The sequence below is a fragment of the Sciurus carolinensis genome, chromosome 8, assembly GCF_902686445.1.
Source record: "Sciurus carolinensis chromosome 8, mSciCar1.2, whole genome shotgun sequence".
Classification (NCBI taxonomy): Eukaryota; Metazoa; Chordata; class Mammalia; order Rodentia; family Sciuridae; genus Sciurus; species Sciurus carolinensis.
Genome location: NC_062220.1, coordinates 119,414,033 through 119,429,245, shown reverse-complemented (window position 1 = coordinate 119,429,245; position 15,213 = coordinate 119,414,033). Strand labels below are relative to the sequence as shown.

At 40.4% G+C, this 15,213-nt stretch overlaps 3 protein-coding genes and 1 pseudogene across 11 annotated transcripts in view; all 4 read right to left on the bottom strand.

Annotated features, from left to right (window-relative positions):
* Positions 1–15,213, bottom strand: part of LOC124991706 (immunoglobulin lambda-1 light chain-like) — a 1,192,366-nt gene that overhangs the window by 50,420 nt on the left and 1,126,733 nt on the right. The window lies entirely within an intron of this gene.
* The window catches only part of LOC124991707 (immunoglobulin lambda-1 light chain-like), a 1,154,667-nt gene that overhangs the window by 54,879 nt on the left and 1,084,575 nt on the right, over positions 1–15,213 (bottom strand). The gene's annotated exons all lie outside the window — the stretch shown is intronic.
* The window catches only part of LOC124991709 (immunoglobulin lambda-1 light chain-like), a 981,515-nt gene that overhangs the window by 59,394 nt on the left and 906,908 nt on the right, over positions 1–15,213 (bottom strand). The gene's annotated exons all lie outside the window — the stretch shown is intronic.
* LOC124990518 (protein quaking-like) lies at positions 937–1,580 on the bottom strand (annotated as a pseudogene).

Here is a 15,213-nt window from a genome sequence, read left to right as displayed (position 1 = left end):
ATGTCACATATCTGTTATTTCACACATTTACTTTCCCCATAAAAGACCTTTGATAAAAATGGAAAATGTTCAGGTTCTTTGAGGTGAAGCTAGATCAAATGCAGGTGTCATTTTTAACTGTCACCTCAAGTGTTTGAGTGTCACAAATTTATTGAAACAACCAAATAAAATGGAAATCTTAATGGCACAGGATGTATTGTAAATATACCAAAACAACAGCATGTGTAATACAAAGAGCAGTGGCACATTAAAGCAAGACTAGTGGATACAAGCAACAACTTTTTGTAGCATAGTAAATAAACTGAAAATGGTTCCAAGTGAGACAAGACCAAGGAGAGGTCACTGTGAAGGTCCTAACTGAGTTTCTGACTGACCACTGTTTGCCAGAGTGGAAATTAAAAAAAATAATTCGTATTTGTGTAAACCTTTGGTAGGTATACTATTATCTCCAGTACAAATAAAAAAATAAAACAAAAAAACAAAAAACAAAAAAACAATAAAACCAACGCATCCCCCTTCTCTGAATAGAATAAAGCTCTGGTTTTATCTGTCAGCTGGTGTTTTGATCACTCAGAATATCTCGGATTCCTTTGGGTTGACATTGAAGATTGTTACAATCAAAAGTAGTCAATTGTGAGGTTTTTAAAAAATAACTAGTCAGATATTAGAATAGCTATCAATGTTTTTCACAGTATCGAATTTGACAAATTTGCATCAAGGTTATGTGGCACAAATCATGTGATTCAAAGCCTCAACCCATTTGTCCCCCTCATCGTCTTTCACACACTGGGTGACTGAGTCACATGCATTAACTTTTATTATGAGGGAGGAGCTGATCTTACCAGATACTTCACTAAATGAACATGAAGGAAAATAAAGCACTTTCTTTTCTTTAGAATTTTTCCAGTATGTCAAAAATAGAGACAGAAATGTGCTTTAGGTCCTTCGTTTCTTGACAACCACCAGAAAAAATAATTTAGCTCCATTTAGCATATCAGTCATCTGTATTTGTCTGATCAAAGGCATAATGGTAGGGCCAGCTGTGGGAAGGATATGCCTCGGCCTAGTTATGATCCTAGAAGCAGCCTGGGCTATTGCTGCAAAAGAAAAGTCACAGGCTGGTGATTTAATGTTGGTATCTCTCTAGGTGTCATTTGGAATCCCCATCTCCATCAGCTGCATCTTCATCAGGCTGTCTTCTCCTCTTGTTGCAGGAACCAGTAGTGTCTTCACTTCTTCAACTGCTCTCCTCAATTTTATCTCTGCCCTGCTCTGAGCATCTTCCACAGTGAATCGCACATGGAAATCTTCATTCTGATGCTCCCAGTTGGGTTTGCTCTATTCTGCTCCTCCTCCTTTTTATGTGTCATTGAGCCCCTGACTGGCTCCATTATTATAAATCCAGTTTCTGCTTCAGGCTGTTTAACGATAAGTCTTCTGGGTCCAAAGATCTTCCCTGTGCTAATATGTTCTTCCAGCAGCGTCTGGAGGCAGTTGGAGATCCTGCAGAATTTGGACAGATTGCTCAAGTTCTTTTTGTCCTTCATCATCTCCATCATCATGTAATCTGGTATTACCATTTCCCCGATCACATTGACCTAATTCCGGCCTCTGCAGCTCACCGAGCCCAGCACCTTGGGGCCAGTGTCAGAGAGAAGGAATGGGCTAGGGTGAGCCCTGGCCAGTGGCTTCTTGGGACCCAACATTTCATCTCCGTGGTGGCCTGCAATATATGTGACACTGATAATTGACAAATGGGTATGTATTCTGAGGTGAGAGTGTGTGACCATATGTCACAGTGGTATGCTAATAGAAGAGTTGGTGATAGGAGTCAAAAGCTGCTGTTTAGGTCAAGACCCCCTAGCAAATCCCAGTGTAGACCATGGGAGTTTCGGAGCAGTAGTGTCCCCTGCTGTACAGCATTACACACCTTTTGAAAAATAGCCCATGGTACAAATCCAGGTACTTGTAGCTACAAAATAACATCAGTCATCACTTGAACATGAGGCCAGAACTGTGTGATTGACCCGTCATGAGGTTAGACAGCTCAGCAGTGGACCCTGCATGGTGGATATTTTGCACCTGTGAAGGAGCCAGAGCAGGGCTCAGTCTCAGTACTCTGCATTGGCAGGTGGTCCTGCCCCATGTCTCCAATTTTCCAGCATCAGACACTCTCCCTAACCCTAAGTGATTTAGTTCTCAAACTATTGATCTATGAGGAATACCAGTCTTAGAAAAATGTTAGGAATGAGAAACAAAGGAAAAAAAAACAAATCAAAAAAAGAAAATAAGCACTAAAGACAGGTCTGAATAAGTATAAATGTCTATGAACCATGCAGATCACAAGAGCACACTGAATAGAAAAAAGTAAGTAAAAAAGTAAAATAAAAAATAATACAGAGGATCTTGCTTAATATTTAGGGAATTGTTCCCATTGGAGGTCCAAATATTCTTCTCAGGTGTGATAGTTGTGGTTCCTGCAGTGACAGGAGGTCCCACAGGCAGGGGGACCCTTGGGGGCAGGTTCAGGTTAGGTTTACAAGATCTTCCTTGGATTTGTCTGAAGGTTTTTAATTGGTGCATCTCCCTGGCTGAGCAGATGCTGGGTGGTGCTGGAAGACAGTCACCCAGGAAAAACCCCAGGTTTTCACTCATGCAGTGTAGGAGTCGATTCTTGTTCCCCTCAGATACGTGTGAACCGTGTGGTTTTACATCACTTGGGTTCAGACTCCAAACTATGAATTCCTCCCCACTCTTTCGTATCCTCAGGCAGGTTCCTCTTTACTGCTGTAGTTTCAGGCAGCCAATTTTACAAGTGACCCTTCTGCATTCTTTGTGGGGGTTGAGGTAGGGAAGCCAGGTGTGTTTTTCTGACCACTTTCCCCCTACAAAAACCTCACTCCACTTTTGATTTTCTTCTGGCTACTTAGACACTCTGTGCCATGTGTTGTGGGTTGCCCAACATGATGTTCTGACCAGGGACAGCTGTTGGGAACTTGGGACGCCAGTTGCCCCTCACCTGTCGTGGAGCTGTAAGGTGATTCCTTCCTCCTATTTCCCTGGGATCCAGGAGAGACAGGAGATGTGTTCTCCTCCTTTCCCCTCTGCACAATACTGTTGCACAAGATATGCTTCAGGTTCATCATGCAGTGACTTTGAACTCTATTCTCTCTCCAAATCTACACACCCCTCAGACCTCCAAAAACTTAGTTTCCTTTAACTGAAGTATTGCTTCATGATTTTAGCACAGGAGAGTTGGCTCTCACCAGTGCTGTTGCCAGGAGCAGCAACCCTGGGGATATCTTCTAATATGTTTTATCCAACAGTGTGATTCCCCAATCGGTTTTCAATGTTCAGAATTACTTCCCAGAAAAGATCCCCTCTCTCATCTTGTCAAGAGCTGTGTGATTGAGATCTTTCATTTTATTGTAAACAAATGGGATACATGTTGTTTCTCTGTTTGCACATGGAGTCAAGGCATACCATTTGTGTAATCATAAATTTATATAGGGTAATGTTGTTTGATTTATTCTGTTATTTTTTCCCTTCCCCCCACCCATCCCACCCTTCTTTTCCCTCTATACAGTCCTTCCTTCCTCCATTCTTGCCACCATCCTTAACCCAAAACCTAAACCTAGACCTAATCCTAACGCTAACCCCTTCCACCCCCCATTATGTGTCATCATCTGCTTATCAGTGAGATCATTCGTCCTTTGGTTTTTTGAGATTGGCTTATCTCACTTAGCATGATATTCTCCAATTTCATCCATTTGCCTGCAAATGCCATAATTTTATCATTCTTTATGGCTGAGTAATATTCCATTGTATATATATGCCAAGTTTCTTTATCCATTCATCAATTGAAGGGCATCTAGGTTGGTTCCACAATGTGGCTATGGTGAATTGAGCAGCTATGAATATTGATGTGGCTGTATCTCTGTAGTATGCTGGTTTTAAGTCCTTTGGGTATAGGCCAAGGAGTGGGATAGCTGGGTCAAATGGTGGTTCATTTCCAAGCTTTCTGAGGAATCTCCACACTGCTTTCCAGAGTGGCTGCACTAATTTGCAACCCCACCAGCAAAGTATGAGTGTACCTTTTTCCCCACATCCTCACCAACACCTATTGTTGCTTGTGTTCTTGATAATTGCCATTCTAATTGGGGTGAGATGAAATCTTAGGGTAGTTTTGATTTGCATTTCTCTTATTACTAGAGATGTCGAACATTTGTTCATATATCTGTTGATTGCTTGTACTTCTTCGTCTGTGAAGTGTCTGTTCATTTCCTTAGCCCATTTGTTGATTGGATTATTTGTGTTCTTGGGTGTAGAGTTTTTTGAGTTCTTTATATATTCTGGAAATTAGCGCTCTGTCTGAAGTATGAGTGGCAAAGTGACTGAGATCTTAATTTCTTTTTTTTTATTGTAAACAAATGGGATACATGTTGTTTCTCTGTTTGTACATGGAGTCAAGGCATACCATTTGTGCAATCATAAATTTACATAGGGTAATGTTGTTTGATTCATTCTGTTATTTTTTTCCAAACCCACCAACCCCTCCCACCCCTCTTTTCCCTCTATACAGTCCTTCCTTCCTCCATTCTTGCCCCCTCCCTGACCCTAACTCTAACCTTAACACTAACCCCTCACACCCCCCATTATGTGTCATCATCCACTTATTAGTGATATCATTCGTCCTTTGGTTTTTTGAGATTGGCTTATCTCACTTAGCATGATGTTCTCCAATTTCATCCATTTGCCTGCAAATGCCATAATTTTATCATTTTTTATGGCTGAGTAATATTCCATTGTATATATATATACCACAGTTTCTTTATCCATTCATCAACTGAAGGACATCTAGGTTGGTTCCACAATCTGGCTATTGTGAACTGAGCAGCTATGAACATTGATGTGGCTGTATCTCTGTAATATGCTGATTTTAAGTCCTTTGGGTATAGGCCAAGGAGTGGGATAGCTGGGTCAAATGGTGGTTCCATTCCAAGTTTTCTAAGGAGTCTCCACACTGCTTTCCAGAGTGGCTGCAGTAATTTGCAGCCCCACCAGCAATGTATGAGTGTACCTTTCTCCCCACATCCTCGCCAACACCTGTTGTTACTTGGATTCTTGATAGTCGCCATTCTAATTGGGGTGAGATGGAATCTTAGGGTGGTTTTGATTTGCATTTCTCTTATTAATAGAGATGTTGAACATTTTTCCATATGTCTGTTGATTGCTTGTAGATCTTCTTCTGTGAAGTGTCTATTCATTTCCTTAGTCCATTTGTCGATTGGAATATTTGCATTCTTGGTGTAGAGTTGTTTGAGTTCTTTATAGATTCTGGAGATTAGTGCTCTATCTGAAGTATGATTGGCAAAGATTTTCTCCCACTCTGTAGGCTCTTTCTTCGCATTGCTGATAGTTTCCTTTGCTGAGAGAAAGCCTTTTAGTTTGAATTTATCCCAGCTGTTAATTCTTGCTTTTATTTATTTTGCTATGGGAGTCCTGTTGAGGAACTCTGGTCCTAAGCCGACATGTTGAAGATCTGGACCTACTTTTTCTTCTATAAGATGCAAGGTCTCTGGTCTGATTCCGAGATCCTTAATCCATTTTGAGTTTAGTTTCGTGCATGGTGAGAGATATGGGTTTAGTTTCATTCTGTTGCATATGGATTTCCAATTCTCCCAGCACCATTTGTTGAAGAGGCTATCTTTCCTCCATTGCATATTTTTGGACCCTTTGTCTAGTATGAGAAAATTGTATTTATTTGAGTTTGTGTCCATGACCTCTATTCTGTACCATTGATCAACCTTTCTATTTTGGTACCAATACCATGCCGTTTTTGTTACTATTGCTTTGTAGTAGAGTTGAAGATCTGGTATTGCGATACCCCCTGCTTCACTCTTTCTGCCAAGGATTGCTTTAGCTACTCTGGGTTTTTTATTCTTCCAGATGAATTTCATAATTTCTTGCTCTATTTCTGCAAGGTACATCATTGGGATTTTAATTGGGATTGCATTGAATCTGTATAGCACTTTTGGTAGTATGGCCATTTTGACAATATTAATTCTTCCTATCCAAGAACATGGGAGATCTTTCCATCTTCTAAGGTTTTCTTGAATTTCTTTCTTTAGTGTTCTGTAATTCTCATTGTAGAGGTCTTTCACCTCTTTTGTGAGATTGATTCCCAAGTATTTTATTTTTTTCAATGCTATTGTGAATGGGGTAGTTTTCCTAATTTCTCTTTCTGAAGATTCATCGCTTATGTATAAAAATGCCTTAGATTTATGTGCATTGATCTTATATCCCGATACTTTACTGAATTTACTTATGAGATCTAAAAGTTTACTGGTGGAATTTCCAGGTTCCTCTAAGTGTATAATCAAATCATCAGCAAATAGGGATAGTTTGAGTTCTTCTTTTCCTATTCGTATCCCTTTAATTTCTTTGGTCTGTCTAATTGCTCTGGCTAGAGTTTCAAGGATGATATTGAAAAGAAGTGGTGAAAGAGGGCATCCTGCCTTGTTCCAGTTTTTAGGGGGAATTCTTTCAGTTTTTCACCATTTAGAATGATATTAGCCATGGGCTTAGCATAGATGGCCTTTACAATGTTAAGGAATGTTCCCACTATTCCTATTTTTTCTAGTGTTTTGAGCATGAAGGGGTGCTGTATTTTATCGAATGCTTTTTCTGCATCTATTGAAATAATCATGTGATTCTTAACTTTAAGTCTGTTGATATGGTGAATGACATTTATTGATTTCCTGATGCTGAACCAACCTTACATCCCTGGGATGAAACCCACTTGATCGTGGTGCACTATCTTTTTAATATGTTTTTGTATGTGATTTGCTAAAATTTTGTTTAGAATTTTTGCATCGATGTTCATTAAGGATGTTGGTCTGAAATTTTCTTTCCTCAATGTGTCTCTGTCTGGTTTAGGTGTCAGGGTGATATTGGCTTCATAGAATGAGTTTGGGAGGGTTCCCTCCTCTTCTATTTTATGGAATACTTTGAGAAGTATTGGAATGAGCTCTTCTTTAAAGGTTTTGTAGAACTTGGCTGAAAACCCATCTGGTCCTGGACTTTTCTTTGTTGGTAGACTTTTGATGACCTCTTCTATTTCATTACTTGAAATTGGCCTATTTAAATTGTGTATGTCCTCCTCATTCAGTTTAGGCAATTCATATGTCTCTAGAAACCTGTTGATGTCTTTGAAATTTTCTATTTTGTTGGAGTATAGATTTTCAAAATAGCTTCTAATTATGTTTTGTATTTCAATCGTGTCTGTTGTGATATTTCCTTGTTCATTCCGAATTTTAGTGATTTGGGTTTTCTCCCTCTTTCTCTTTGTTAGTGTGGCTAAAGGTTTATCAATTTTGTTTATTTTTTCAAAGAACCAACTATTTATTTTGTCAGTTTTTTGCATTGTTTCTTTTGTTTCAATTTCTTTGATTTCACTCTGAGTTTAACTCTTTCCTGTCTTCTACTACTTTTGGTGTTGGTCTGTTCTTCTTTTTCTAGGGCTTTGAGCTGTAGTGTTAGGTCGTTTATTTTTTGAGTTTTACTTCTTTTATTAAATGCGCTCCATGAAATAAATTTTCCTCTAAGTACTGCTTTCATAGTGTCCCAGAGATTTTGATATGATGTTTCTTTGTTCTCATTTACCTCTAAGAATTTTTTAATTTCCTTCCTAATATCTTCTGTTATCCATTCATAATATAATAGCATATTGTTTAATCTCCAGGTGTTGGAGTAGTTTCTGTTTTTTACTCTTTCATTTATTTCTAACTTCAATACATTATGATCTGATAGAATACAAGGTAGTGCCTCTACTTCTTGTATTTGCTAACATTAGCTTTGTGGCATAATATGTGGTCTATTTTAGAGAAGGATCCATGTGCTGCTGAGAAGAAAGTGTATTCGCTCTTGGTTGGATGGTATATTCTATAAATGTCTGTTAAGTCTAAATTATTGATTGTGTTATTGAGATCTATGGTTTCTTTGTTCAATATTTGTTTGGAAGATCTGTCCAGTGGTGAAAGAGGCGTGTTGAAATCACCTAGTATTATTGTGTTATGGTCTATTTGGTTTCTAAAATTGAGAAGGATTTGTTTAACATACATGGATGAGCCACTGTTTGGGGCATAGATGTTTATGATTGTTATATCTTGCTGATTTATGCTTCCCTTAAGCAGTATGAAATGTCCTTCTTTATCCCTTCTGACTAACTTTGGCTTGAAGTCCACATTATCTGAAATGAGGATGGATACTCCAGCTTTTTTGCTGAGTCCATGTGCATGGTATGTTTTTCCCCATCCTTTCACCTTTAGTCTATGGGTATCTCTTTCTATGAAGTGAGTCTCTTGCAGGCAACATATTGTTGGATCTTTCTTTTTAATCCAATCTGCCAGTCTATGTCTTTTGATTGATGAATTCAGGTCATTAACATTCAGGGTTATTATCGAGATATGATTTGTATTCCTGGTCATTTGGTTCATATTTAAAATTTTATTTATTTATTTATTTATTTTTTGACACAATTTGGTTCCTCCTTTATTTGACAATTCCTTTAGGATAATTCCTCCCTTTGCTGATTTGCTTCTTTGTTTTTTATCTCTTCCTCATGAAATATTTTGCTGAGAATGTTCTGTAATGCTGGCTTTCTTTTTGTAAATTCTTTTAGCTTTTGTTTATCATGGAATGATTTTATTTCATCGTCAAATTTGAAGGTAAGTTTTGCTGGGTATAAGATTCTTGGTTGGCATCCATTTTCTTTCAGAGCTTGAAAAATGTTGTTCCAGGCCCTTCTAACTTTTAGGGTCTGGATTGAAAAAATCTGCTGATATCCGTATTGGTTTCCCCCTGAATGTAATTTGGTTCTTTTCTCTCACAGCGTTTAAGATTCTGTCTTTAATTTGTATGTTAGGTATTTTCATTCTAATGTGCCTTGGTGTGAGTCTGTTGTAATTTTGTGTATTTGGAGTCCTATAATCCTCTTGTACTTGATTTTCCATTTCATTCTTCAGATTTGGGAAATTTTCTGATATTATTTCATTGAATAGATTGTTCATTCCTTTGGTTTGTTTCTCTAAGCCTTCCTCAATCCCAATAATCCTCAAATTTGGCCTTTTCATGATATCCCATAGTTCTTGCAGATTTTGTTCATGATTTCTTACCATCTTCTCTTGTTTTTTCAACTTTGTTTTCGAGGTTAAATATTTTGTCTTCAATATCTGAAGTTCTGTCTTCCAGGTGTTCTATCCTATTGGTTATGCTTACTATGGAGTTCTTAATTTGGTTTATTGTTTCCTTCATTTCAAGGATTTCTGTTTGGTTTTTTTTTCAATATCTCTAACTCTTTAGTGAAATGAACTTTTACTTCCTGAATTTGCTCTGTTAACTGTCGATTGGTGCTATCATTCAATGCCTGCATTTGCCCTTTCATCTCCTCGTTTGCTTCCCTGATTGTTTTAATTATGTACATTCGGAACTCCCCTTCTGTCATTTCTTCTGCCATGCTGTCATTGGATTTTATTGAAGTAACATCTAGATTTGTTTGGGGCATTTTCTTCCCTTGTTTTCTCATATTGTTCAGGAATCAGTGGGTCATTAAGATATTGCCGATTTCCTCTATTGACTTCTAATGTCCCTGAAGATTGCCAGTATATCCCCTCTTATCCTTCAGTAGCCTGTCTTGGAGGAAGTTGATAATGCGGTGCTCCACAAGGAAGCTGCCTCTCTAGGGGTGGTGACCCTCAGGTGGGGTATATTCCCTGATAGTGGGCAGAAGTGCCTCCACTTGTTGACCAATGGTCATCCAAAGGGAACTAGGCTGCGGGCTGAGGCAAGGCCTGTTTGAGCCTGTGTCTGTGGTTTTACTGTCCTTTTTGGAAAACCTCACCCGGCCGGGAAGACTCACTCGGTGGGGAGGTCTCGCTGGTCAGTTGCCCTCCTAGAGGTTCCCCTCAATCTACAACTACCACCTGGGCTGGGCTGTCTTCCTCTGCCACGTTCCCAGGGGTCCAGACCTACCTCCTGGGCCTGGGAGCCTCACCCTTCGCAGACGAGTCTCCTTAGGTTGCCTCTCCTCAGAGAATCTGCCTGCAGTCCTGGAATCTTCGCTCCGCCCCTAGGCATGTCTCTGTGCGACTCTTCCACCAAGAAGCCGGTCCTGGGACCCTGCTCTGCACCTAATCGCCTGGCTATTCGGCCTCTCCTCTGAGCCGTCACCTGAAGCCCCATACAATAGCTCCGAGACCCAGAGACCCACCACACACCTCTTTCTCCAGACAGCCGCCCGGTGTTCCGACGCAGTCACTAGGAGTCCAAGCAACTCACTTCGAGTCTCCTCCTCCTGCCAACCGTCCTTAGCCCTAGGCAGTTTCTCCGAGTGCAAGTGTCCCGCCCTGTTCCTCCTCTTCCTCGGGGTAGCCCCCCCGGGTGTTCAGGAGCGGTGACTCGGAGATCAAGCGACCCACCGCGCTCCTCCTCCAGGCAGGCCACCGGTGTTCAGGAGCAGTCACTTTGATTCCAAACAACTCACCACTCGCCTCCTCCTCTGGCAACTGCCTGTGGCTCTGATGCAGTAACTCCTAGACCAAGTGACCCGCCGCACTTCTCCTCTTCCTCCGGGCAACCCCCTGGTGTTCAGAAGCGATGCTCTGAGTCCAAACAGCTCGCCACACAGCTCCTCCTCAGGCAGCTGCCCGGAGCCTCAGTGGTTGCTCCGAGTCCAAGCGCTGTGCTGAGCCGCCTCCTCTATGATGATCCCAATTGTCCGTGTTTTCCACTCCAGTGTGGGGGAGGGGCGTCTCGCTGAGCAACTTTACTTCACAAAGTTCCCTGCGTTCCAGGGCTACCGCCCCATCCGGGACACTTCCCCAACTGGAGAGACTCACCCGGCGGCTTTGAGTTGGTCCCAAGTCTCTCACTATCTCCCCTTTTGAATCCTGCATCCTGGAGCAACATGAAATGCAGCCGCCCTCCAGTCCGCCATCTTGGAACCCCTCTGAGATCTTAATTTCATGACATGGAGTAACCAAGAAAGCAACATTCCATAATCCACCATTTGTCCCAATCCCCAGTTTACAAACTTCTGATGATAATTTCTAAAAGTCAGCTGTCATGGGCACATTTGTGCCCCAAAGGTCCATCATATGTTGAACATCTGGTGTCCTGCTATGGTGCTCTTTGAAGATGGCAGAACTTGTAGGTGGTGGGACCTAGTGAAAGGAAGTTAGGCCATTGGGGTCCTGTCTTATAAGGAGATATTGAGACTCCTCTTCCTCTGGTCACCATGAAGTGAACTGCTTCCTCCACTACTGGCTCCCACCATGATATGCTGCCTTGCCATGGGCTCAAAAACAATGAGCCAAATGATCATGAAAGGAAACCTCCCAAACTGTGAGCTAAAATAAAACTTTTATCATAATCACATCATCTCAGGTGTTTGTCAGAACAACGAAAAACTGACTAACACGTCAACTTTGGAAAGTGCAGGAGGGTGCAGAATATATCACGATTAAGCAAGGGGGAAGAAGAGTGATAGTATTTGGGGACACCCTGTAGCCTCTATTCTTCACTCCTTGCAAGGAGTCCCTTCTCTAACTGCTTAAAGCCTCAGGTCTAGTGCAGGATTGTAAAATTAATAACAAGAACAACTTTTATGTGTGTCTTGCACCTTCCCAGTCTGCCTGAGAGAGAAGCAAGTGAAGAAGCAGTCTGGGAAAGGGGAAGAGGTTGTCCAAGCCTCACCTGGTAAGGTTTGACCTCTAGATCAATTGGTGTTGAACTCTTGGAGTCTTTGAAAATTTATAGATGCTAGAACTGCTCTCTAGAAAAATGCATGTGAATACTACATGACTGACACACAATTGCAGGGCTCCTAAATTCAAGCTTGAGATTATTATACCAGTAACAGGGAAGGGACCATCTGAAGTACTCAACTTTGTATCTAGAATCACCTGGCTTGGTATCTAGTACAGATTACATGGTCCATGAATATTTCTTGATCAAATGTGTCCGTGGACCAGGATACAATACCAGGCCTGTCTGGCCAAACATCTTCCCTTATGTCGAAGGACCTCCAACTTGGAAAAGTTCTGCAAAACCTAAACTGACTGTGAATTCACCTATTCCTGATACAGGTCCTGAGGACTCAAATCTATGTAACAATTTGACCTTTCTCTTTCTATCACCTTTGCCCCTACCTAGTGTGAGGAGCATTCAAGGACTATCACACAGCAATGACCAGAAGTTCTCTGTCTCTGACAGACATAGAATGATTCTTTGGTACTTGGAACTTCCCCTGTGTGGGCCAAGCTCTGTGACTCCTGAGATGCTCACAGACACCTGGTGGCCTGGAGGCAGGTGATGCAGCTGCCAGTGGGCAGAGCAGGAAGCTTTGGACCACAGGGGTTAGACAGAGAGCTAGTGGGAGTGAATGGATACGAAGCAATTGGAACCAGGATTCCAAGGCAGAATACTAGAGTTGGATAGGGGTATGGAACCAGGTGGGGTCTTGCCAGTTTAAAGGTCACCATACCAACTGCCTTTGTGACTGTGAGTGAATTTCCAAACTGGATTTCCTGGCCCATCGGAAATTCCTAGAAATAAATGACACAGGGACCAGCCTGGTTATGTAGTGAAGGATCTGTAGATGAGTAGGAGTAGAAGTTTCTGGCTGTGTCTCTAGGTCTGGCCTTCACTTCCGGGCCTGCCTTAGAGCAAAGGGAGGTACTTGACTGTTCACAGGGAAGTTTGGGACAGGGAACAGGGGTGAGGGAAGCAGCAAGATGATGGGAGAGTGGGGTCCCTGTAGAAAGACAGAGGAACCTGGGGTTAATTCTCAGAAGAAAAAGGATTTTCCTTGAAAGATTATCCTGGTTATACTGAAAAGGCACTCTACTAAATATAAACTTGTAGAGAAAATTATTTTCAATTTTCTTGGCACATTTTTTTTTTTTTTTGCGGTGCTGGGGATTGAACCCAGGGCCTTGTGCTTGTGAGGTGAGCACTCTATGTTGGCACATTTTTAATATGTATGTTTGCATACATAAAGAAGGCATTCATATTATTACTTGAATGGTATTCAATCTTATAAAAAGATGGAAATCCTGTCACAATTTCATTTATGAACCTGGAAGATATTATGCTAACTGAAATAAGTTGGAGGGAAATGATCTCCCTTAGATGTGAAATCTAAACCAGTTAAACACATAGAAGCAGCAATAGAATTGTAGTAGCCAGGGAGTTGGAATTAGGGAAAATGAGGAGCTATTGGTTGAAGGTTGCCAATTTTCATTCAGAAAATTTCATCTTCAGGAAGCTTACTACAGTTAGTAATATTGTATCCTGGACATTTGTTAAGAGGGTAGATCTTAAATATTCTTAACACCCCCCCTCCCCCCACACACGCAAAGAAAAAGAGACAGAGAGAGATAGAGAGAGAAGGCAAATACATGGGATGGCAATGTGTTAAATAGCTCAATTGCAGCAATCATTTCACAAAGTATATATACATCCCAAACACTCATAACACTCCTTAAAATATGCAATTTTGTTTGCAAATTTTACCTGAATAAAGATAAAAGTGTAACAAAAGCTAGACTTATTTGTTTTCCTTAATAATTAAATCATTTTAGAAAAACTATTTCACAAGAATTGTATATCCCTAAGACACTAACTAAAAAAATGTAAAAGTTAATGGAAAAAGATCAGTAGATTAGACAGAAGTGAATAGTGGAGGGAATGGAGGAGGGAAAGGGAAAATAGTGAGGATTGAATTAGAGTGAATTATATTCCATGCTTTTATAATTATGTCAAAATGAATCCTAATGTTATGTATAACTAAAAAGAATCAGTTAAATTTAAAAAAAATCTTCATCTGTAAGTATACTAAAATTTATATTTTGAAATAATTGATCAGAAATTCATCCAGTTATGTGACAAATCAGGAAATGCCTTATTAAGCTCAACTTAACAGTTGAAGCAACAGAAAGATCCTCTTCCAAATCATAAATTATTGAGCTCATTTCTTTTCTTGAAATTGCAAGAAATGATTAATACTGTTTCAGGTTTGTCAATTCATAATAAAATTGCTAAAAGTATAGAGTTTCTTGGCATAAGTAACATATTTATATAAAAAGTAATTAAAAATCTCTTATAATTTACCAAGCTAATATTGAGTTATCTTTATAGTATGAAGACTGATGACAAATATATTTGTAATTTGTCAATTTCTGTTTCTTCTACCCTATCTTAATTACTTATATTAGGTTGTATAAATAATAAACCATTTTAAGGGAAAAAGGATCATAATTCAGAAACTATAACCATATTTTCCACCTGGATTTTGTGTAAGGATTTCTGTATTTTCTCTTTGCCTTGGATAATGTTTTAGTGTGTTTTGTGCAGAATACCAGAGTGTACATGAAGACTGGGAGCAATTCAAACCATAGCAGCCTTACAGCAAAGTAGGCAGCCAGTTCTGCAAAGGGTTAGAAACTTGTCAGCTTTACAGCATGACAGTCCTGTGAACAACCCACAGGTGGAACCAGCAGAAGGCCTAGCAGAGTGCCACAGATTGGGCCACTCACCTACAAGTGTCCCTGGCCCACAAAGCCTTCTCATTTGAGGGGCTCACCCAAAGGTAACAACTGCCAAGGGCAACATGAACACATGACAGTGGCCGTCTCCATACCACAGCAGAGAAGACCCACAGACCAGCTACACTATCTCCACTGTAGTCATGGAGATCAGGATGGAGGTCAGAGGAAGAAATGGTTAACTGCAGATTGTAACTTCAAATCTGAGAGGCCAGAGAATCCCAGGGGTTGACTAGATGATTTTCCTGTGTAAGCAGAAATACAAACAAGAAATAGAAATTTGTGCCATTTATTGTTAAATGAGATTTACTATAATATATGCTAGAACTTATAGTGCAAGGGGCTAAACAGAGACCTGTGAACTGGTACCTGACTTCAGGAAACTCCCAGCCTAGTGAACTGAAAGGGTGAGCAGGTAAGTGTAGAATCACTGTACAGAGGGCAACAAGAAAAGTGGAATGTGTGTGTGTGTGTGTGTGTGTGTGTGTGTGTGTGTGTGTACAGGGGTTGAAAAAAAAGGGGGGAACCACATCATCTCTTTCATAAATTGAGGAAATAGACGTAGGGGATGGACCATCCTAAATTCTCCAATCTAATGAATGGCTGG